The sequence below is a fragment of the Meleagris gallopavo genome, chromosome 4 (assembly GCF_905368555.1).
Source record: "Meleagris gallopavo chromosome 4, MGAL_WU_HG_1.1, whole genome shotgun sequence".
Classification (NCBI taxonomy): Eukaryota; Metazoa; Chordata; class Aves; order Galliformes; family Phasianidae; genus Meleagris; species Meleagris gallopavo.
In genome coordinates, this window is record NC_139407.1 from 54,116,503 (window position 1) to 54,140,377 (window position 23,875).

At 36.2% G+C, this 23,875-nt stretch overlaps 1 protein-coding gene and 1 pseudogene across 6 annotated transcripts in view; one reads left to right on the top strand and one right to left on the bottom strand.

The window, feature by feature from the left end:
* Positions 1 to 790: 790 nt before the first annotated feature.
* The window catches only part of LOC100542473 (cytosolic beta-glucosidase-like), a 58,257-nt pseudogene continuing 35,172 nt past the window's right edge, over positions 791 to 23,875 (bottom strand). Inside the window, exons 7-9 of the transcript XR_014883207.1 lie at positions 10,260 to 10,380; positions 6,340 to 9,433; positions 791 to 957 (exon numbers count right to left, since the gene is read on the bottom strand). The product of XR_014883207.1 is annotated as a cytosolic beta-glucosidase-like (transcript). The remainder of the gene's footprint in view (positions 958 to 6,339; positions 9,434 to 10,259; positions 10,381 to 23,875) is intronic.
* Positions 21,383 to 23,875, top strand: part of ADGRA3 (adhesion G protein-coupled receptor A3) — a 108,612-nt gene continuing 106,119 nt past the window's right edge. For 4 of the 5 annotated variants that reach the window (XM_085223388.1, XM_085223385.1, XM_085223390.1 and 1 more), the window contains exon 1: positions 21,389 to 21,630. The gene's annotated coding sequence lies outside the window, so the exon portion shown is untranslated. Of the gene's footprint in view, positions 21,631 to 23,875 lie in introns of all 5 variants that reach the window. The other variant, XM_085223399.1, reaches the window with a different exon arrangement.

Here is a 23,875-nt window from a genome sequence, read left to right on the forward strand (position 1 = left end):
AAGACTCATTGCAAGTAAGGCCAGGAGAGTCTGGCTTTACTTGCACAGTACTCTGATGCAGATAAAGCATTCATTGGATGCACTGTTTTGCAAATGGGACAGTAAACAATGGGGACCATTCAAAGACATGCTTCTCTAGGGTTGAAGCAAGGTTATACAGCCTGCCAGGCTGAAAAGTCCAGAGCTGTACCTAGCACTTCTCAGTGTGGCTGAGATCAGGGCTGTAGGCCTATCTCATCCCTGAGCTGACCTTTGAAAGAAAGCAACTGGTTTTGGTTTGGCAACTCCCTCCCACCCCTCCTTCCAAGAGACTAGGAACACGCCAAAATGAAATGTAAGTCTGGCTAATTTTGCCAGGTGGCAATTTTCAGCACAAACTGACAAATAAATGAAAATGGGACAATATTCATGAAAATTTTCCTTTTCCCTGTCAGATCCAATGAGAGTGCTGTGTCAGTGATGGCAGTCACACCCGCACTACTTGGCAAAACAGCAAGCATCTCAGGCATAGTCTTTCTTGGAAGAGATGCAAAAGGATGTTTCTATCTGTTTACTATCAAAAATTCATTTCAGCAAGTAATTCAACAAGTGAAAACAAAGAAAAATCTCCCTTCCAAACAATGCAAATCCAGGATAATGGCTAGGATGTTAGACTAGAAGAATAATTAAGCCTATCAGTACCTGACCTTGCAGGTCTTTCAGAGATTTCACTACTTACATGATCTTCACAGCCAGCCTACGTGCTATAAATATTGCCTTTTGTGAATATCAACATTGAAACACTTTTCACTTCCTCTATTCAAGATTTTTAATGAATATATTTCAAAATGAAGTATCAGATTAAATAAATTTCATGTCATATTAAAACAGACATTAACATTATTTGGAGCAGCAAAGTTCCGAGTAAATTACTCTTCATGCCAACTAGCTCTTCTCTATGCTGGTCAGGTGATAACTCTGCAAAGACAAAGAAACACAAGGAAACAGTCAGGTATGGCAAGTGTAGAGGAAGCTTATGGTTTCACAACCCAAACAGAAGGCGTACTTAAAAGGTAACTATCCCCTGCCTAATGTTTACTGGTTTGTTGCTCTCATTTTGTTCCAGAATGCCCCCTGTAAAGGATAAACAGAGGCTGTGAAATTGCTCTTAAAATGCAGCCTTGATGTGAGCAAGTACATAACTCTCACTGTGCTTCTAGGAACCCAAGCATTGTAGACACCCTCAACTCTGTCTCCAATTCCAAGGTTATCCTTTCAAACGTAATGCACCACTGAAGCACAGGCTCTGCTGAACTGTGTAAGCCCTGAACGCAAGCATCCAAGGACCTGTCTCACTTGGGACATACATTTGTTCATATACGTGAAACTGGGCACAGTGTAAGTCAAGCTCCAAGTCCCTGACTCTCCGGCTGAAGACCAGACTGATTCTTTTTGTCTTCTCTACTACTACTTTCTCCTTACAGTTTAAGAGTATGAGAAAACCCAGAAACGCTTCCAAGGATAATCACTTGCATAAAAACATGCCACTGAGATGATCAAGAGAATCCAAGACATCTACGAGAGGATGGCAAAAATAACAGAGGATCTGTGGAAGAGCTGAACCTTCCTAGAGTGACAAGTAGGATACCTCAGTATTTAAAATGCAGCAGAGTGTCTGTATTCATATATCCCTCACCTACATCTTCCAGTGGGATGAATAGAATTAAAACATATGCAACAAATTCTGGTTGTGTTGCTTAACAAATAACTGTTAAAAATATCCGAATATTGCTACAGTATGAATTACTACTCACTCACTTGTTTCAGTTCTTGGGATTTCCCAGATAATCTGGTGAAAGACAGTTTGAAGAAGTGGCTTTTAGATTCTAGGTGCAATGAGAGTTGCATATGAATCAATTTGATTTTTTTTTTTCTGTGTCTGTGTGTGAAGGAATTCTGATTTAAAAAAGCTTTCACTATTATTTACAACAATAAAAACAAGATAAAATAACTGCTGTTCTAAAGGCTAATAATGCTACAGGGATTACAAACTGCAGTTTCAATAGAGTTGCCTCTGTTTGCCTGCTTGAGAAGTGGTTTTTTTACACTATGAAGAAGCTAACAATTTCTTAATATCAGTACTGGAAGAATTGCTCTTCCATTATAACCCCATTTTATGTTTAAGGCACAAGGCAGAGTCTCTGTTTCATTATTGCTTATTTCCAGAACAAATGTTATCCTCAGCCTTTCAGAGAATTATAAACTGTGTCTTTATTTACTTGCATTGCACAATTTTCACACATTTGACAGACCATTGCTCATGTTCCTCATTGTCATGGTATTAGTGAAATGTAGCATAAGCTTTAAATTTTCAACTGCTGTCCAATCAGTGATCAGATCACACCACCCGAATAAAACTATGATATGTGACATTATCTATTCAACTGTTCTATTCCTTGGAACTTGAGAATACTGTCACAATGAAAATGAACACCATTTGCACTGACAGATTCTTCCTCTATTCAAGACTTTTAATGAATATATTTCAAAATGAAGTATCAGATTAAATAAATTTCATGTCATATTAAAACAGAGACATTAACATTATTTGGAGCAGCGAAGTTCCGAGTAAATTACACTGAACTTACATATGCAATGCATTTAGCAAGAATAGGGTTTTCAAATATCATAAATTTGTTGGATGTCAGCTTGCCATACAATCAATATGTAGACCTTATTCTCCATATTTTCATGACAAGAACAAAGTGAGCTTTGGTATAGTTTTCTAATGCATCAAATTAGTATCCAAACCAGAATTCACTACTAATGCTGGAATTCACTAAAGATAACTCAGTAAAAGACTTGTGTATTTTTGATTGCCAAACAAGGCTATTATTATGCATTCTTGACATAAGATTTTTCAAAGAGATATCTTGTCTTGTGGCTATTCCCTTTTAATTTGTGCATAGCATCTGATAGTAGCTTTTTGATAGACTCACATCATTCATGAAAGAATGGCTCAAGGTTCTCATTTAGTTCTCGTTGGACATACAAAAACCTATTCTGCATGGTACAGTTCCCATACACACAGCAGACTTGTGTGAAAATTTTTTTAAACAGATACATATTTTGTTGAGTAAGCTACTTGGTGCAGGAAGGCTTTCAGAATCTTCCTGAAAGTGTCTCTGTCTTTCAGGAAAGACAGTCCTAACAGGATTAAATGAAATTTATGGACTTTTAGGTAAAGTCAACACTGGGAACTATGATTGGAGATTGGTGTATCAAAACTTATGCAATTAGGGAGTGTTTCAGCAGCCTGTTGTACTTTAAGAAAGGAAATTGTAAGAAAGATGTCATTCTCAGAGCTCCAGTATCATTGTATAGTGCAAGCAAATCAATTCACAGTGCATTAAGGTAATAAGAAATATACGTTGTAATAAGACACTTACAAGAAAACTGGAAATATACTGTAGTGTTCCCAACGCAGACCCATTTATTACTGGTGTGAGGTTAAAAAAAAAAAAAAAAAAGTTTTCAGTTATGTTTGACACTAGCTTAATCACAGAATGGCCAGGATTGGAAGGGACTTCAAGGACCATGAATCTCCAGCCCCCTGCCACGTGCAGGGCCACCAACCTCCCCATTTAATACTAGACCCTAGGCTTCTGCAAAATTCTCCTACAGTAAAGGCTGGACTTTCATCTGCAAACAAAAGAATGCTCTCTTTCCCTATCAGCTTCCTTCCACAGTTCTGCAGATGATGAGTAAATCTCTACCCAGCTACTTTGAGTGGCCGCCATTCTTTCCAAACCAAAAAAGCACGTAGCCATTTTGGGATCATTATTTTCAGTGGCACAGTCTACAATGACGAGAACAACTCTCACATACTCACCCAGAAGTAGTAGATGTCTGCAAAAATTAAAACTGAGTGCATATCAAAATGTCAGTGATCAGAACACTAATCACATCCTTAAGTGCTGCACAATCTTTCCCTAACATTGCAGCGCTCCTTGAGAGCCCCTCAGAAATTAGTCTCTAAGCCTAACATGAGGGAGTATTTCTATGACATTATTTTTAAAGAAGCAAAAAAAGGTTCAGCATTATAAATGATCACCTCTCTCTCATTTTATCCACTTGAAAAACAAAAAGTTGGTACTTTTGCATTAGGTGAAGATGTAGAGATAAGAAACAGAGATAGGTCATGATTACACCTATAAATAGGTAAACATTTTATCTATTTGTATAGTGGGAAAATAAAACAGATTTTAACTAACTCTCTTCACAAACAGAGTGAATTAGAAATAATTTATCAAATTCTTAACAAGCTCTCTAAGAAAAAATATTAAAACTTTGCCACGATTACTCCAATTCAAAATGCTACTGTACCTCAAACTCAATTTCTACGCTTTGTAATTAAATAATAGTGGCAGAGTATTATGATCAACTAATAGAGGAGAATACAGACTTTCTTGTTTCCATGTTTGCATTATTCTAGAACATGAGGGAGTAATAATCAAATAATAACCTTTAGGATAGCTCTTAACAATTATTGAGTTAGAGAGCTGCACAGGGAAACTGGCACATATCATAAGTAACATGCACATTTTGTATAGTCTTTGGGAGCCTGATGTTTCCAACTCTGTTTTTAGACTTCATATGCAATTACCCGGCAACTGACAGTGTCTATCTACAAACTTGTACAGTTCATCAACATTAAATTGTACTAATCTGATTTTTTTTTACAGGGTCAAAAACCAAATTGTGTACACCTAAAGCAGTATTACACGACAGGAAAGCCTTCCCACACCCCCCCCCCTCCCCCCTTCTTTTTCACCAAAAAAGATATTATAACACTGCAATAATGCAAATAAGTCAAGTTAAAATGCCATGGCATGAATTATTTAAAAAAAAACAAAGAAAAACAATCAACCAACTTTTCAGGAGATTTTGTATCACGTTCACAGAAAGTCACATCCCCATAGAGGAAAAGAAATTGAAACATTTTAAGGCTACATACCCTTTTCAGAGACCAGCAGGATGTGTTTTCACCACATATAAAATTCATTGTCTTATAGAATCTACTAAAAATGCCATGTACGAGATTTCTTTGTTTTCAGTATTTGAACAAAAATCCTGAAGTTTAAAGTATTGTTTTTATTCTCTCTCTTTTTAATGTTTTTCTCTGAAGTTTATCATACTTCAGGCTCTGTATTATAAACCACTGAGGATGATTATATCCTAAAGAACGGTCTACTGAATATGGTACTCCAGGTGAAATATATAACTAGTAATTAGGTACTATTAATTCTATTTAGTGTGATTTATAATCTGTTTCTCCAGGAATTAAATACAGCATTTATTTGACATGTGTACTGCAGTTAGGGATTCGACAGCAGGTTAGGAGAGATTGCTGTGATAATTCCTTGTTGGCCACTACATTGGAGATTTTTTTATTTTTTAAAAAGTATTAACAGTGCATAAACTACTGGCCCATTTATATATATAAATTATATATATTAATAATTGACCTTGACGAACGCTGATCACTAGTACTTGAGCTATCTTGAATCACTTCATTTGCGATATTCTCATTAGATAGTCAAATTAGCTCTAAAATATACCTTCTAATTGCCTCTAAAAAAATCCTGGTCCTCTGATGAGTTGATATATTGTTTTGACACATGTAGCTGAATTTTTTGTATGAAAGCTTTTTCATCTGACAAAGCTTTTCCAAAATGAAGTTTTCTGAGAAAGGTTGACTTTCAGGTTTTTTGTTTTGTTTTTGTTTTTCACTTTAAATATGATTTTGTTCTTCCTAACTGGAAGTAGCAGATCTCATTTCTATCTCATTTTTCATTTTTACCTAATATCCCTGTCTTTTGCATCCTTCACTTTTGACTATTTTTACTTTTTTTTACTTTTTACTATTTTTACTATTAAATAAATATAAAGTAGTAAGAAACCTGACAACAGAACTCTCAAATTTGAATTATCATGAATTAGCTAGTATACAGCTACTTATAATCTGCAGTAATTTTTTTAGATACAAGCAAGAGTAAGGTTAATAAGAGGGCTTGAAACAAATGACAAAATGGAAAACGTGGAGGCCAGGGCAATGTTATCAGCTAGCATTGTGATATTTGCTACCAAGGTAATATTTTGAGGTAATAGGAGCAAGGTCCTTCACGTGTGCAAGTATGCTTTCCACTCAAAATCTAGAATGAAGGCTTCAGTTCAGTGAAATACTCAAATTTGGAGCCAAGAGTTGTCCTCAACAAGTGGAAATGGAGACCTAACGTTGTGCACCAGCTGAGCTTAATTTCAGGGTACTTCAGTTTAAAGACTACAACCAAAACTAACCTTGTCTGAGCAGACTCTTTCTTCACAACTCCAGACCGAATTCAGGAGACACTGACCAAAACAAGGCTAAACAATTAGCTTTCATAGATCACTCACATTTGGTTGTAAAACAGCACAGCATCAGCAAACTGGTTGGAAGAAAAAACAAAACAAAACAAAAAAAAACAACCTCAAAATCTTAATGGTCTGCATGTAAACATATATCTCTGTGCAATAGGTAATGTTTTTAAGCCCTTTCAAGTTGAGGAAGAACATGAATCCAAATGTCCTGCCTCTCAGATTATTGCTCTAATATGGGCTAATTAAATAATTGAGGAAGTCCTGAGGGTGTTTGTTTCTTTTAAGCTGACTACAGGTATATTCTGGGAAGCTTATCAGCCTGTGGCTACCTTGTTAACTCAAGCAGCTGTGTGAGGTGGTATATAGAATAGCTAGCCTTAAGATCTCTGCCAGCTTGCTACAGGTAGATTTCTTCTATGCTTGCTGGCCTTTTTTGTGTTTTGTTCCCAGGTCTGTGAACCTGCCTCAGTGATGGTCTTAAGGACAGAAGAACAGAAGCCCTGTCTTAGAGCTAGCCGTTGAAAATGGGCACTATTTCTTGAATTGTGGTCTATGGAGGAACATCAATTACAGTTTTAGGAGAAATTTCTGCTCTTGGCACTTTAATCACAAATTGAGAATCAACTAATCACTTTAAAGTCAAACAACTTCTAAAATTGCTTTCTATAAACAGATGCACTGTTAAAGCTGTTTTGTTTTTAAAGTGATTTTGGAGATGTTAATTTGTGTGATCAATTAGTAGAGAGCATGAGGAATACATGTGGCTCTATGCAAACATTTAAAGTTTTTATTTAAACAGAACAGAAATGAAACATACCCTCTTTAATACTCAGATGACCTTCCAGACTTCCATGTATAATATCTATGGATTTTTAAATATAATTAACAACTTCCATTTCAGTATTTAAGGGCTTCAAGTTCTGTTTCTTTGACAGTCAAAAGCTAATCAATCTTGTTCTCAAATGCTAATACAAGCAATTAAAAATAACATTAATTGAAATACTGCAGGGACTGTTAGTTTTTTTTTTTTTTTAACCTCATGGCAACACTAATTTACAGTACTAATTAGTGAATTGCCCTTTGTATTATAAATCTTTAGAAGGGAGAACTGGCCTTTAAAGCCCAACAGAGTGATGCAGATGGTCACTTCAGTAAGCTTTCATGCTAACTATGAGGATATTCAGTTCACCATGCACACCAAATATGATGGATTATATTGTTTACAATGAAGAATATTAATTTCTGCATAGAAAAATGCATTGCCCATTTGTCCTGTTGTAAAATATGCAAATATCCTTTATAGGATAGATGATATTCTGCTCAGTTGTCCTAATTAGAAGAATATAACTGCCTCAAGCGAAACACAGGAGGGAAAAGTAAACTGACAATATGTTATAAACCTGGACAAGACAACCTGAGGAACAGATAAAAATATACAATACATAAATAAATATACTTAAATATATTTGAAAATTGTTTGCTGTGAAATAAAAAATAATAAAAAAGTAAAACAAACAGCTAAAAAGCAGTTTAAAACAGTGTAACTGTTTAACCACTTTTTTTCCACAAAATCATAAAATTCAGTTTAACATAGCAGTGTGCAATCTTTACTCTCAGTGCCAAGACTTTAAGTGTAGTTTATTGGCAGAAGGTTATCGCAGTCTAAAGGTGACTTTGATATAAAAGTAAAGCTGGGAATCTTTATGATCACAATGAAATCTGCACAAAATAAATTCTAATTTATCTTTGATGTAACATTATAGAAATGTCCTATATGTAAACATGAAATTATACTTAGCTCCTTCTATAGTCTTGAGGGCTAATTTTTTTCATGCTGTATTACCATTGTGGGCTTTTGGAAATCTGATATGAATTTGTAGACTTTAAATAACGGGGAAATGGAAATATATCACATTGCATTTTTTAGGGAAGTCATCACTAGATGAGAGGTGAAATGAAGGTAAATGAGTACAGTAAGGTGTCATCAACTTAGTACACATACACATCCTGAGGGACTTGGGTATGATGTACAGAGGTCGTTACTGAAGCGCTAACCTGCCAGAAATGCAAATATTCCCTTAAAATGGAATATCACATCTGGTTCTAAATTGCCACCAGAAGTATGCTTTCTACTAGTGATGTCATCCCTCACAAACAGAAAAACATACATATGGAGAGACCCTAATTTAAACACTTAAGGCTCTGGATATGAAACAACTAACAGGTAGCTTTTGAATAAGGATATGAAAATAGGCATTTACTATAATTTCATTCTTTAGGCAGAAAAAGTAGGATAGTCAAAACCGATAAAGTAATGATTAGTTACTACTAAATGCTGATACAGATAACTTTTATGTAAAACATTTCTTTCCCCTTCCTGAAAGAAGAATATTTCTTAGGATTCTCTTCTACCACAGCTTTATTTCAGAGAAACTTGTGTGTAAATAACCACAGTGATAATCTGATGCTGGCTGCAAGTTTATGACCTGGTTCTTTGGCTGAAACTGAAATACCCAGAGAATAATTTATTGGAGCTTCTCTGAAGTGCAGGATGAGGGTGGCCTTAAGGGATCAATATAGCCACACATTAGTGATACCAGGTATATCCACATTAAGAGGGATTGTGCTTTTACCACACGCTCACAGCCCCCACTATGCAGCAGCAACGCCATTGCCAGCATGGACTGCATAGCCCTCTGCAGGTCTCCTTGGAAATGATGCACTAGGAAGTGTGGGGGTAAGAAAAGGAGAAGAAATAAGAAAAGTAAGGGAAAAAAGAGCAAATTTTACAATGAGACGAAGAAAACATGGCTTTGGAATCTAATCTTGATCTTAGCACCACTCTGAAGTAATTATTATGAAGAAACCTCGATCTGTAGGTGGTGAAATCATCTCTGCCATCAGTTGTATCAAAGGTCAGAGGCTACTATTATGAACAAGAGGCTGGCCAAATACTGAAATATTATTGCAGCTTGTAGCTCATTTCATTCCTGGATTCCGAGATTCCAAACTGCATAGAGGTGTCACGGGCCACCTACAAGAAAAGGAGCAATTGTACAATTAACTATCAGTGTAAGATTTGAAAGTAAAGCACTTATACTTCATCTAGTTCATTCCTCATCTGCAAAATGTGGGACAGTTAGCACTCTAAGTTTTAGAAAGATACTTTAATGTTGAAGCATGAAAAATTCTTCTCAAAGAAAAAACAAAATATTATTACCTTTTCCTTCTAAATGCCAAAAGGAGAAAAATAAAGTCGATTCAAGGAGAGTACCTTGATGTAACACTGGAAAGTGTCCTTTATAAGAAAAGGAGGGAACAAAGCCAACAACTGTACTTGCTTATGCATTAAGTCTTCTGGTCTTTTGTGAACAGCTGTGGATTGTAAGCATTGTGTTTAAGGGTAAAACAACTTGTTTTTAATCTAAACTTCAGAGCTATGTGTTTTTTGTTTTTTCTTTTTTTTTTCTTTTTTTTCCCTAGGAATTTATAGTTTTTTCACATTATTTTTTCTGTTGTAAATCGTTTACACTAAAAAACTTTTTTTCTCTCTTGCCAGAAGAAGACAGCTGCTTAGCTAGTGCAATGAACCTCTTATTCTAAGAGTATGCTGAAGGAAGGGGATATTCATGAAACATTTAAAAAGGGTTAATATAATTTACAGGGATGGAACAGCAACATTTTCTGCATTGCCTAACGAGCCATAATGAAGAGGTGATGTGCTCATTTAAGAAGAAATAAACTCAGTGGCAATGGTAGCTAGTATCATGACATACTGATTCACCTTGAGCCTTGCTTGTAGCTGAAAGAAACAAGCAAAAAAAGAACATCAATATTTCACCTTCTTTTTGTTAACTTACATTGTTCACTTGTCAACATTTTCTGTGTAATCGCTTTTTCTTTTGCAGTCATTTCACTTTGCATGACTGCAGCCTTCACAACAAGGTAAAGAAGAGCATTTGAAAATAGAAGATTGTGACCCTAAAATGACAAAAACAAGCAAGAAAATTCAAAGGCTGTGAAAGTGGCAGCTAAGTTATTGCTTAAGACTGTCTCAATTTCAGGTTGGCAGCATCCCTCTAACATGCAGTTTAAACTGCAGTTGTCAATTCTGTAAGTAATCTCCTCTGCAACATCAGATATTCCTGTTTCAATTTATTTACTATACAAAATCACTGGGTCAGTAGGTTGCTTTCCAATTCCAAATGCTAGTCTTTGCTTTATTATATAAAATTTCATGAGAAGAAAACAGTTATTGGTACCAAAAAACATTCCTATTTCTGTTGTTTAGCTGATCTTGTTATTGTTAGTCAGTTTGTTTCTATGTCTTTTGCATAATCTTTTGCTGACATATAAGGAGTACAAGGAATGCTTGAGTCTCCAGAGTTGATGTGGAATAGTCCAAATCAACTCTTTCATTGGCACACACAGTTAAAGTAATTAGAAGGATCACAGAAAACATATGGTAAGCTGGACAATATCAACAGAAATGTCTGGAACTAAAATAAAACACAACTGCAAATGTGGAGTGACTATAGATTCAGGTTTTTAAACTCCACTTTTAAATGGGTCAACGTCCCAAATGCGTCTCTTCTATGAATAACTTGCCCTTTTGTGAATGCAATCCAAAGGATTAATCTTTTCCTGCTGTTTATAAAGAGAGCTTGGAAGCAGGGTTGGCAGACCCGAACATAACATTGTTTTACTAATGGATGTTGTTTAACTACCTGTCCCTACATTTTCACATGCTCAAGTTTATAGTGGGTTGAAGGACTATAGTAGGGCAGCAAACTTCCATTCCTTTCCTTTACAAAAGGAAAGGTTGGTTTGTGAAGCTACCAAAACCAGTATATAGAGCATCCTTCTACTTCTAATGCAAACTAGTGAATACAAGACACCTCTTCCCATCTATAAGATTTTTAAGGGTTGGTTTGGGAGCCCAATGTGGGAGATGCTTTAATGCTGTGAAATTCAGGTTGAGTAAACCACACATAATTTCACTTTTTTTTCTTATTTTATTGCTTGTGTTTTGTCTTTTTATAATGCTACCTTCTGCAAATTCCTCTCAACACAGCAGCTTTTATGTGATCCTGCCTGCAATGCACTGTATGTATGTTAGAGACAAGGCTGCGCACCAGTTCCTACTTACACTCTGCAGCATAATAGAGAAGCAGTAGACATGATTTAGCCTTTATACAACCTCTGACTATGAAATGCCTGTTTAGGTAATGCATGTATTCCATGAAGCAAATCACGTAACCAAATTACTGCTTGAATTCTCTTCTCTATGCTTACACGTTTTGGTACAGATAACGAAGGCAGGGTTTAAAGAGCTTCCAGCCACCCTTTACCTCTTTGTTCTTTCATTAATATCAGACTATGTGATAGTAATTGGTGAGACATCTCCCTGTCCTCATCTAAACCCTTGAGCACTTTAGTTTCACTGTATCATCTGCTCCCATTACTTTGAGGAAGGGGAGTGAGAAAGTGGTTGCGGTGGAGGTCAGCTGTCTGTCAGGGTGAAATCACCATAGTTTGTTTAAGTAAATATGATTGGCCATGTGACAAGGCTTGCAAAAAAGGTTGAATACCAGTTGCATAGGCTGCTGTTTGGAGATTTTCTTCGAAAACAAGAATCATGAGAAATTGCATGAAAATTTGCAATGTTCACATAATTTGGATAATGGAAATCAGACAAAAATTAAGTGAAGAGAACCTGGATTCCTTTGACTGTTTTAACAAAGAAAATAAAGCAAGTCTAATCTGTTTCTTCCTTTCATATTCCTAGAAACATACATGTCACTTTTTATACATAAGCATAATATTTAAACAAAATGAAATACAGAAAATTGATCTCTCAAGAATAGATGACATTGCTACCATAAGGCAAAATAAAAAGATCTTTAGAAACACCACTTGATTCACAGCTGGTAAAATTACATGGCTTTGATAGTGGAAATATGGCTTTGGTTTTGTAATAGTAAAACACTGCCTGGGTTAAAACCACAAAAATAAGAAGTTAGAAAATAAGCTATTGAAGAGCCTACAATACATGCCTATCTGCCTCCAATAGACTAAATAGGGAAAGAAGTAACATCCTGTGGCTTGTCTATTTGATTTATGAAGTGCCTAAATCTTGGGGAGAAAAAAGCTTTTGCGTAACAAACCTTCTCAAAACAGTGTTGCATGCAAAGATAACTGAGACTGAGAACGATGTCTGTTTAGTCCAATGAAGCTGGAACAGATGTGATAAGCAGTGCTCTTGTCTTGTTTCTACTGCTTTTGACTTAAAACTATTAAAAGGGAGGGGCGAAAGCAAATCTAATTCAAAGATGAGACAAAAAATAATATCTTCAGTGAACTTTTGATTCACTGCTGCCTTAATAATAAGATGGTCTCCAAATACAGTGAATTTCATGCTGATACTTTGATTAGAAAAACACATTAGGAGCTCATTATTTTTAAGCCCTAAGCACGATTTTCTAACACTGCTAGTGAAATTGCATGCCAGCTTTTTTTTTTTTTTTTTTTGCATAGGTTAGTTGAAGGGTTTTTTTTCCTTCAGAAAGAGCAACCATTAAATAATTTTATAAAATATGCTTTTTTATTTCAGCTTCAAAGCATGAGTACTTCCAATTCTTAAAGAAGTACACTTCAGTGTAGAGAGGCCTCCTCTGCTTTTGTCATGCCTGACAAAATTTTGCTGATATGGAATATGTTTTTATACCAACTCATCTAACCAAAATTAAAGAAAATATTCTGCTACTGGATAGTGACTTTCTTTCTTTAACTGACTACTGAGTACTGAGATACTGGGATCACAGGCACTTTATAAATAGGCATAGATCTCCTTGCCCATATCATGCCATTTATCACTGTGTTTGGAAGATCTTCTAATTACTCTGCCAATGTAGGTGGTCGCAGAAGCTGAAGGAGTCGCTTTAGGTGTACTGCCAAGTATCTAATTTGTCTTGTCATCCTTCACATTAAGCTCCTATTTCTTGTAGGTTCATTTCCCTGTGCTCATTCCTCCTTAATAGCTGTGTTACCTTTGACTCTATAGGCCACATACTTCTCCACAAGTAACTCCCACCCTTAGGTTTCTGTGACACCAACTTATTGTTTCTTCATGTGGCTGACAGCATTAGAGAGTTACTGCTGATAGATCCTCTATTTCCCCTCTGTCTCTGTTAGCATCTCTTAAGTCTCTGTCATCATTCCCTTTCCACTCTTCCCAGACACCTCCCGGGTATCTCTGTCAGCTGTCCTGGACTCACTTATTCCCCAGCATTAATGTCTCTTAAATGTACTTTTCTGTCTGTCCAGGTTTGCCTCTGTGGTATCTGATATTGGATGCCCATAGCTTCCTTAGGATGAATGTGCAGTCCTGTCTGTGGTAGATATTCAACAGCTTGTGCAGGCATCTCATGGTTATTTTGAGTGCTCCATCAGTTCTGTGTGCTTACAATCAGCAAAACTTCTACCAACTACAATATTGTACCTCCTATCACTATTCTTCCAAATTCTCTGCCTAAATTTTATCTAAATTCTTTCTAACTGGAATGATGTGAACATTCTTGCACCTTCACTCTCTTCTTTGCTATTTGCCTCCTGTTCCATTTTGTTATAAAAATTGTTCATCAAAGCTATTCCCTACCTACTTTCAAAATGAGCAAATTTAGCATGTGTATATGCTAGAGTCTTTTGACACAGGATCTGAAAATGTAAAGGAGCTTATTTGTTCACAATATATTATTTCTTCAAGCCAATATGGTCAAAATATTTGACACGATGAATATTTGCAATACTAACAGAAATGTTTAATTTATAACAAGTTGGCAAAGTAGCTCTCTGGCTCTGCAATAGTACTGTTCATTTCTTCATGAAGGATTTTCTATAGCAATCTGTTTTACAGTATTTTCTAATTCTTTTCATCTTGAACTTACAGTTTAGCAACCAGTAATTTGGGCACTTCATTTTCCAACCTGCAGTTTCAGCAAAGCTACTCCTATAAAACTGATTTCAAAAACTCTGCTAGTATTATTAAAACACAAGGAGTGGATCCCTGTCTTTTTCCTCACTGAAACATTATATTCAGTTTATCTTTGGGCTTTAAAAGGGATAGAACAGCTTTAGCCAGAGAAAAAGAAATTTCTTACAGAGTGGAAAGCATTACTTCTTGTAAACTTTCTTCTGAAAGATGGGAAGTGAGAGTTAATGTCACTGAGAGCAGAGATTAATTTTCATCATAAAATCATGGAGTGGTTTGGGTGGAAGGAACCTTAAAGCCCACCCAGTTCTGATCCTTTGCTATGAGCAGAGTTGCCATCCACTAAATAAAGGCTGCCCAGGACTGCATCCAACCTGGCCTTGAATGTCTCCTTGAACCTGCTGAGTGCCTCAGCCTTCCCCATGTCTATTGTTACTATTTCTCCCTTCTCACTTATCATAAGGGGAATTTGCAACCCAAGATATATGCAAATATTTTCATAGGCCACATCTGATTACTCTTCTGTCTTCTGGGATGGTAGGTAGAGGAGAACACTTTTTTTCCAAATAGTGACAGGCAGCTGAGATAGGCAGAGAAAACACTTTTTAATCCACTTTCATGCAGTTATATGGCTGCACAGGAAAAGAAACTTTTGACTCATCTGGCAGACAATAAGGGCACCTAGGCATGTAACGTAGAGTTTTGTAACTGGTGATGATGACTAAATGTTTGGTCATTTTGAGTGCACCGAATCTTAGCAGTTAATTCAACAATCAACTGCCCTGCTTTGTAGGATGAAATATTGAAAGTATACAGTGACTACTCAGAGATTACAAACAGTGCTACTGAAGAGTATTTTCCAATTTTCTCTATTTTCAGTTTCATTTTACAAGCAGTATTGCAAACTTAAGCAGTGAAGATCAGCCAAGAAAAGTAATGAGAAATAGCGAAAATTTCTTGAGAACAGCATTTCCAAAAGTGTTGTTCTGAAAGTGACATCTCTCTAGCACCTAATGTCTGCATAACAAGCAGATTTGTGAGCAAACATTATCAATGAATCACTTGGCATATTAATAAGGCAAAGAATAGGGGGAAACCCTGCAAATAATGCAGTAAATCTGTTTATTACAAATATCCAGGTTTTACCTGCTTAGAGTCTTAATTGAAAAGCATTCCAGGTACAACCATTGACAACAAGAATCATGAAGATTCAGAACAGGTGAACAGCAGTGCTTTATCTAGGCATGGATGGTTGAGACTTTGACCTCACACTCATACCATGCAGGTGTCTGTAAGAGAGATTCCAGGCCTAGAAAAAAACCTTGAAATTTCTGTCACTGAATACCGACTTGGAGAGCTTAATCTGCAGGGGAAGGGATAGATACAAGTTGAACTGTGTCCCACCATGGTCTAACTACTATTCCCTTGTATAGAGCACCTTTCGCTCACTTTACCTTGGGGTAAGGCACCCAGCTTTTAGGAGGCTGTTATTAACAAACATTGGACTGAGCACAACCTGAGTTGTTCTGCAATAAGCATTTAATCTGAGTGATATTTGTATCTATATTTATATCTACCTTGCTGACTCCTTTACATATGGAAAAATGGTAGGCTATAGGATTTGCTATGAGAATACTTGTTCACTGTGAACCTCTTCTTGTCACTTTGGGGTCCATTTCAGGAAAAACTGCCATTCCTTACCAATTCAACTTGCAATACTGGATAATTTCATCAAAATCTGTGAATACTGGAAATCCACAAATAGTGTCCCATTCTCAAAATGAAAATGCCAAATCTTGAGTTTCTTACTGTTTTTGCAGAAGTCATTGTACATCAACATAGGCACTTAAGAAATTTTACAGTTAGTACATCACAGGAGTCAGGGTATTTCTATTCTATTGGACTGCCACAACTGTTCTTGTTCATCATCAACCAAGCTCTTTCCTTCTGAATAAAAGCAAGGGTTGTACATTTGTACTATGTAATCAATACTTGCTCAAAAAATAAGATTCCTCACAGACCACAAAGTGAAAACTGTGAAATATACCTCTCCTAGAAAATTTCTGGAGTTTGCATATACAGAATATGCCTCACTATCAAAAAGCTTTCAATCATGCAAATGAAATGTAGAGGCAAATGATATATATGGATTTAAATAGATGTTTAATAATCAAGATAATAGAAAAGAACATTAATTTAATGCCACATACATTACTGTTCCTCGTACCTACATAGAGTTAGCATATTTGGCATATATGCAGAGGGGAAAAAATTGATCTGTGGAATGAGATTAGACAGAGACATAGATTTCAACTGCACAAACTAAGAAAGTACAAGAGAAAGATCAAAAAAGCTGATCAAAATTCCAGTAACACAGTAATGATAATCTGTCTTTCTAACATAGAAATATGGCATACGAAAACAGTAATGCTGCATTACAATTTTCAAATTTATATGAGTCTAAATATTGAATTCTGTTCCTCTGCACAGAAATACACAAAAATAATCAGGAAATAAGTCAGCAAATCAGCAAAAGTACACCTAAAGAAAATTTCAAAAGATTCAAACATATCCATTCCCTTTTGCGACTGATGAATGAATGTATGACTTCCTACGAAATGTAACATACGTTCAAGTATAATTACTTCTTGGTCACATTGAAGTTAATGGTGAAACTGCCACTAAATCTGGAATCCTGAATTTTGTCTGTGGCATATTCAGCCATTCATGCCTGACAGTATCACTCACAAAAATTATCAATACGCACTTTGGTAAGTGAGAAAATGCCCAGCTAGGCTGATGCTCACCAAATGGAGATTTCAGAGTGTTGTAACACAGGGACACGTTTACCATATCATACTTATGTACCTAAACAGCACTACACAAAAGACACTCCAGAAAAGCATGCTTGAACTGAGAAAAGAGAAGCCTGGATTTCTGTTATGACTTACAACTGTTCATTGTAAGGAAACAATTAAAAAGTGAGATTGACTTTTCCCCATCACTAACCAAATTTGTACTTCTTTTCTCAAAACTAACTAGGGGTTGGAGGAGGAGAAGCAGTATTAGCAGTCCAGTAACATTCACTCATTTCCCAAAAATAGATGGACAAAGACAAGGAAAAAACATTTTTGGTACAGAAACAGATTTGAGTTTAAAGCCTCTAAGGAATTATTAAAACCCTAATGAATGTTTTAATTAACATTCACAGTGTCCTTTTAAGTGAAATCATTTAAGAGTTGCAGTGGAAACCTGTTAAACAAATTGCTACTTGGACAAAAAATCTAACTCTGCTTGTTAGTAGGTCTTCTATTTCAAACAGCTCCATGCAAACCACCTGGCATATCTAGAAACTGACAGTGGAAGATTTAACCAGTATTTTATTGTTTTTAAAGATGAGATGTCAGCTAACTTTACACCCAGATGGTGTGAACTGCTGTCTGTTGAACAGATATATCAGGCTACACTAGCAAATAGGCATCTTTCTGCACCCTGCACTAATAAAGAGAATAGATACTCAAAATAGATCACTTTCTTTAGTAGATCAATATTGTATTGTTTTACAGGTTCAGGTACACTCAGTGGTTTGGCTGGTAAAAAAAAATCAATACCCACATACAGTGTGACATTTTGCAACTGGGATCTTTGCAGGGGCAGCTGGATTCTGTAGCCAACTTAGTCCTTTAGCTCTTCTCCTCTGTTTCTGTAAAGTCTCCCTCAATTAGTCGAATTCTAACAAGCCGTTCAATGTTTCACAAAGTGAACAACTTCTCACTCCCAGAAATAAAAAACAAAAAAAGCCACCTCTGGAGCAGGGCATGGTTGTGGTTATTACTAGTAGTGGGCTAAATCAAAGGTTTGTTTTCACAGCGTTTAGTTTGCTTCTTTTTTTTTTCTGAAATCTTTTGCATAACTATAGCAGCCATGCAGTATATTCATACTTCTGACTATCTATGACAAAGAGGAATGTCTCCTGCATTAGAAATGGGTTTTGCCTTTGTTGCACACAGAACTGATGTTACCTTTACGTTATGTTTTGTATGCAATTTATAAACACTACTTATATATTAATAAAACTAAAGTCCTGGAAAGCCTTTTTGCTTAAGTGAAGACATTTTTCTTGTTATATTAATCTTCTCTATTACAACTTTCAAACTGGTGCACACGCTTTGCTTATTTAAAAAAGATAGATTAAGACTGAGAGAATTGAAATGGACTTTCCATGGCTAAAACTGACTACAGAAAGGACGCAGCAGAACACTGCCACCTCCAGTTACAGACCATGTACAGAACACACTGTCTGCATTATTCAGACACTCAGAATAAATGAAAAACAGGCGTGAATTCTGGCACCGGGCTCACACTGACTGCCAGCAAAGAGCCACATGGACATTTGAGCCTTTGATCGCGGTTGACTTTTAAGAAAATATTAACAAAAACTGATACTACAGAAACAAATAAGTTATCGGTCCACGTACTAGTAACAGCACGTTGTCACGTTAGTGAAATTCTTCTGACTACAGACTATTCAACCAGAGTCTCTAATCTCTAACTTCAATACTTTCTCCACCCAGCTCACATTTAGTCTTAAGAATTTGCTTTTTCATTTTTTCACATATCCTTGCTTGTTTACTTGTCTTGGATTAGCTACAGATTGAATGCTAACAGAATTCTGGGGATCATATGTGACAGAAAATCTATAGAGGGAGGATATGTCCAGGCCCTAGCCATGAGGGCCTGTGCCCCATGGAGAAAATACAGGTGGTGGTAGATCAGAACTGAAAGATTGTGTTGATTTTAAAAAATATTATTACTATTACTATTGTTATTATTATTAGCCAATGTGAAGGAAGAATTGTTATCCAATTCTATGTAAGACAAAGAGGGCAAAGTTAAAGCTGATGAGATAAAGAGGATGACTATGGCTGCTGCTAATAGTGCTAAAAAGAGATGAGAAGATTCCAGTAAAACAGGTAGAAATTCACGAGCATTCATCTCTTGAGGTCCATGTGGATAAAATCTTGTGAAATTCCTGTACCTAGTACTTCTTTCACAGATTTTCCAACTTTTATGCAGCTAAGGTCAGTTAGTGCCACATTCTACTTCTCCTTACTGTCATTTCTTTCTAATCTGCCTCAACCACAGTCATGAGACCTTTTTCTTCCTGCATCTGCCACTGAGCTTTTGCTAATACAACTTGGCTTTCTACATTGAGCTGATATTTTTTCCTCTATCCCTTCCCTAACTTTAGACATAAGAATGCAGCTTCTCTTTTCCTAGGGTAAAATTGCATTGGAGTTTGCTTGAAACACAGCAGCAACAATCATGATTATGCAATAAATGACATTAGTGTGATCCCATGTATGACTTTTTTGGAGAAGTGGTGAAAAATGGAATGAAGTTGAAGAAAACAAAACAAACAAACAAACAAAGATTGATAGAAAAAATGAATTATCTGCTCAGACTAAGAAGAAAAGATAAATATGTTTCATTTGGCTATGTGATGTTTATGGCTGTAGAAGAAACATGGTTACAAACAGTTGGAAGAAAGAACACAAAAGAAAGACAGAAATTATTTAGCATTAAATTTAGCATTAGGACTTGGAAAGTGTAGCAATAACGAGAAAAAAATAAGGAAGTTTATTAGAATTAAATGACATATATTAGACTGGGGAATTGCTTTCCAAAACTCTGGGTCTTACAATAATGTTAACATTGTACTTTTAAAACAATTTGTGGAATATAATTAACCTTTTAAAAAATCTTTATCTTTAAGGATAAAGCCATTACTGTTTCACACCTATATATGATTACATCATTTAAAAAACTATCACTGCCTGCATAAGTGATAATGAATCTCAGAGAGGAGAACAAGTGAGAATAACCAATGAGCATTAGGGTGGAACATGTTTCGCTGTTATTCTGGACAAATCTTTAGTGATGTTCTCATGAAAATAAACACGCTGTAAATTCAATTATAGTGAGATGGGAAGAATTCCTTCAGCCAGAAAAAAACAATGCAAAACAATCTGGGGAAAATATAAATATTCAAGTTTAAAATCTCCTGGAAGAAACAGCTTGATATTTATTTATAAAATATACATTTTCAACTTGAAAAAATAATATTAATTTAAAATAATTTAAGCATTAATATGTTAAATGCTCTGCATCAATCCCTTCCATTAATTTTATTATTAAAAAAAAAAAGTTGTTATTTTTTTCCCAATCATTATTTAAATACATCTACTTCAACAAAACCACTGTCTAGCTTTTGCAGGGCTATACTTCAGTCCAGCTTGATTTTCATGATGTATGGACAGTCATTGTTGTCAGCACCTTTGAATTCATAGAATCAAAGACAGAGAGATCATAAGATTGTCCAGTTTGACCTTCTGTGTATCACCGGATCTTAAATTTCAGTAGATTCCCTGTAATGTATCTAACATCTGGGTTTGGCTAAGGCATATCTTCCAAACTACACTCAGCACTGATGTGAAGACAAGAGGTGCAGAATGCAGGACTTACTGTAATTTGTGCCAGTGTTTAATCACTTTCCCTGTTAGAGGATGTGTCTGATTTCTCATCTGAATTTGTCTGGCATTTGGCCATTGGCTCTTTTTATGCTTTTCTCCACTGGATTAAAGAGCCCTTTAGTAACCTGTATATTTTCCCCATGAAGGTTCCTGTACACTGTAATCAAGTCCTCTCTCAATCTTCTTTTTTGATAAGCTAGACAGATTGAGCTCTTTTTGAGTCCCACCATAAGGCATTTTCTCCAGCCCTCAAATCATTTTTGTAGCTTCTTCTTGAACTCTCTCCCATTTTTCACTGTCTTTTTAAAGAAGTGGACACTAGCACTGATGAAATATTCCAGTAGCTGTCTCACCAGTTCCTTATGCTCTTCACTGTACTTATTCATCCTCTGAAGAAAGGCAGAGCTAGTCAGAAGGCACCATCTGGTGAGGAAGTCTGGCTGGTGGGGGGCAGATTTAAATACTTAAAGAGTAGCAGAGGGGAGGGTGGAATGAAAAAGGATCTTTAAAGACTGACTTGCTAGACTATGATCATTTTTAGTATCCCCAGGAGGTTAGTGAATTCTTCTCCCTTGGACTCCTATTGCCTGTGTTTAAAAAGGTGAATAGCAGCAGACTATAAAATATGGAAAATGAAAATTTCATTGGGATTACACATGGATGAGGAGAATCAGCATCTGCCTGCTGGAAAACACAGGATTGACAGAGGTAAGGCAAGCAGGGAATAGAGAAGAAGAGAAATACCACGATCGTCAAATAAGAACAGAATAAATCACAATAGTCAAAAGATTACAAATGGAAAATGGGATTTCATGACCCTAATTTAAGTAGTAACATATATAAAGAGTATTGAATTACTGAAGTTTCAGGATGCAGGTCCTGTACTCAAGCCAATGCTCACCCTGCAGAGCCAATACCTGAGAGAGGAGACTGATTAGCTCCACTCCAGCACTGAAAATTGTACATCTTAGTGAAAGATCCCTTTCAGAAGCTTATAAAGATGTTGAGTAAAGGGCAGGATGCAGAACCTGTGAACTGTTTACTTGTGCACCCAGCTGATCATAACTGCTGGGGTAGCTCATGAGAAAAAGACTGCCAGACAGCCAAAAAGCTGGATGCTGAGATCAGAGGTGACATTCAGAGTTTCAGATATAAAAGGCATGCAAGTCCAAGCGAGCTTTCAAATCACCATTTCAGAAGCTGTGGAAGCAAAAGTACTCTTTCCTTCTTCTGCAAGAGCTGAAGCATTTGTCTCTGGCACTGCATTCAGCTATGCTTATTCATTCCTTTATGATCCTTAGATTGGAAGCCTACAATGCAGAATGGCTGAGGAATAAACTTGAAAAGTGCACGGCAGCTTCAGTTGTTGCAGCAGGAATGTACTTACTGCTGGGAACATATTAGTTCAAGCAGAAATTATACCGCATGAGCCCTGCACTGTAAGCCCCGACCCTGCATTCACAGTAGGAAAAGTATTGTTTTGCCTTTTTTTTAAATCATTCAAATAATCACAAAGTATTCTTTAACAAGGACACGTAGTAATGAAAAATGTGTAATTCTTGACATTTTTTTTATAAAAATGATTCATACACTTTCATAAAATTGTAAGAAAAGATAACACACAATACAACTGTTGGCTTTTGACCATCTAACTTTTTTTAGAAACATTCAAATACCTAAGGCACATATAGGCTGCAGTTGATCCTTTCTGAAAAATCAAAGTGTTTCTTTGTTGCTTAAGCCCTTCACTAAAGCTCCCATGGCCCCTACTAATATCCATATAAACTTTATCATTCATTTAAAATTGCCTGAATTCCAATAATAGGCAACGCAAAGAATAGCAGCAGCATAAACAACATTTTTGCTGAGGAAACAGTGTTTCCAGGAATTCACCAGCCTTTGCTATATCTAGCGCATTGGTGTTACTAGGCGAATGCAAAGAAGGGAAGGCTAACACTGAAGTATGTAAAAGGCTTCTTAAAGACTGAAACACAGGTGAGGTACAGTGTGGGTTGCAGGGTAAAGAACCTTTCCAGACATCCTTCCCTTTCACATAGACTTCACGGAGGTCTTCATTCCCTTGTCAATTAATGTCAATTAATCCCATGGGACATCAACACTAGCAAATACTTTTCATGCAAGTCCAACTCATTCCAGATTTTATCTCCCATGCAAGATGGTTTAAAAACCATCTCTCCATATTCTGATGCTTTCAGTCACATTCACGCTGGGCAAATGTGACAGAATGCACAGTCTCCTTCTGTGGAGATATTCAAGTCTCACCTGGACGCCTACCTGTGCGACCTGGTGTAGGTAACCTGCTTTGGCAGGGGGGTTGGTCGATGATCTTTAGAGGTCCCTACCAACCCCTACAATTCTGTGAATCTGTGATTCTGTGAGCTTAAGATTAGAACACCAAATTCCTGTAAGTATCAGGAAATATTTTTAGGTTTTACTTTTCCAAAACAAAATTGTGCCAGCAAGAGAGGATTTCTCCTCTCAGGAAACAGCAAGAAAAGTACATTTGATTGTTACATTGTTGTAAAAATTAAGTGTAGAAATAAAAAGTAAATAATTTTTAAGCATACATGAACAATTTAATTCTCCTCTAGATAATAACATTTTCTTACATTGACTTCTTGCTGAAGGAGAGCTGTTAGGGAAGTCCAGATGACTTCATGTAGCTGGTTTTTTGTTACCTCAACATGAATAAATAAATGCCATATTTTTTCTTAAGAAACCTCTATATTCTAAATTGTATTGCATCCAAACAGATTCAACAATTTCATAGAGGTATAATGACTTGTAGATATTTTACTATTTGATAGTTTGATTTTTCCATTTGCCAGAAATATAACTGTCCACCTACTTTTCTGGAGAAATGATTCCACAGTATCATAGAATTATTAACTCCTCAAAAAAATTCTGTTCAGGCATCAGAGTTCCCTCACTC